At 38.4% G+C, this 1,202-nt stretch overlaps 1 protein-coding gene across 1 annotated transcript in view; it reads right to left on the reverse strand.

Annotated features, from left to right (window-relative positions):
- EIF2AK3 (eukaryotic translation initiation factor 2 alpha kinase 3) overlaps positions 1-1,202 on the reverse strand; it is a 96,241-nt gene that overhangs the window by 27,367 nt on the left and 67,672 nt on the right. The window lies entirely within an intron of this gene.

Genomic DNA, 1,202 nt, shown 5'->3' on the forward strand with positions numbered 1-1,202 from the left:
CTACCAAAGCTTCTTTGTTCTCATTTAGTACTTTTAAAACTACTTTAAAAAGGAGTGAAAAATTGTTAATTGCTAAGAGAAAAATCAAACTTTCTTTTTAAAAAGAATGGGAACAAATAAAGACACATAATACCTCATAATGAAAAAGCCACTGCAAATCTCTCAGTGAATTATAATTCATAGAGCTCTACTTGCCAATAATTTTTAAAATTCATGTTCTCAAAAACTAAATCAACTAACAAGTAGCTAGAGAACTTTCCAGAACATGATGACAGACACTAGAAATCTGTTGTTCTTTCTTTTGTTTTACTGTGATTTGGGTAAGGTTTACAGAGTAAATTCATTGTACATTCAACAATTCATACACATTTTGTTTCATAACATTGACTGCAATCCCCACAACGCAATAGCTTTCTTTCCACTTCCGCCCTGTGGTTACCTTTTCCCTGTGTCCTTCTTTCCCATGCATTTCTGCCATCTGGGCTTTCTCTCTGCACCAATGCTGACCTTCTAATCTCCCATGAATGACTGTTCTAAGGAGTAAAATTGGTGTAATTGTTTATCTCATAGGCCTGACTATTGCTGGGCTCAAGGTAAGCATGAGAATGAGTTCAACTCCAGCCCTGAGGTGACCAGGAGTCATAGTCTTAGGGCTTTCAACAGGATCTATCAGACCAGTAAGCTTGGTCTTTTCTGTGATTTTGAGTTCTGCTCCACATTTTTCTCCCACTCTATGCAGGATCTCCAGTAGTAATCCCTTTCTGAATGGTTGGCAGTGGTAGCCAGGTAACATCTATCTAGTTCGTCTGGTCTCAGGGTTATGCAGGTTGAGATTCCCATGGTCCACTAGTTCTTTGAACTAATTGTTTTCTTGCATCTTTGATTTTCTTCACTCTTCTTTGCTCCGGACAGGGAGAGAGACCAATTGTTGCATCTCAGGTGATTGCTCACAAGCTTTCAAGAATCCAGATGCCACTCCCCAAAGTAGCATGTAGAACAATGTTTTTGTGTAATACATTATGCTGATTGAGCTTGATGGCCCCCATGATCATGGTCCTGAACCCATGGGCCCAGAGACTCATTCTCTCAAGGTGTTTGGCTGTGGCTAAGAAGTTATAACTTTGCTCCCTTGTTAGCTCTATTATATATATGAACATTCTTTTTTTTTTGTTCCATGGGTCAATGCATTTTTTTTTTTTTTT

The sequence above is a fragment of the Orycteropus afer genome, unplaced genomic scaffold (assembly GCF_000298275.1).
Source record: "Orycteropus afer afer isolate SDZICR_OR568_19922 unplaced genomic scaffold, OryAfe1.0 scaffold00431, whole genome shotgun sequence".
In the NCBI taxonomy this organism is placed as follows: domain Eukaryota; kingdom Metazoa; phylum Chordata; class Mammalia; order Tubulidentata; family Orycteropodidae; genus Orycteropus; species Orycteropus afer.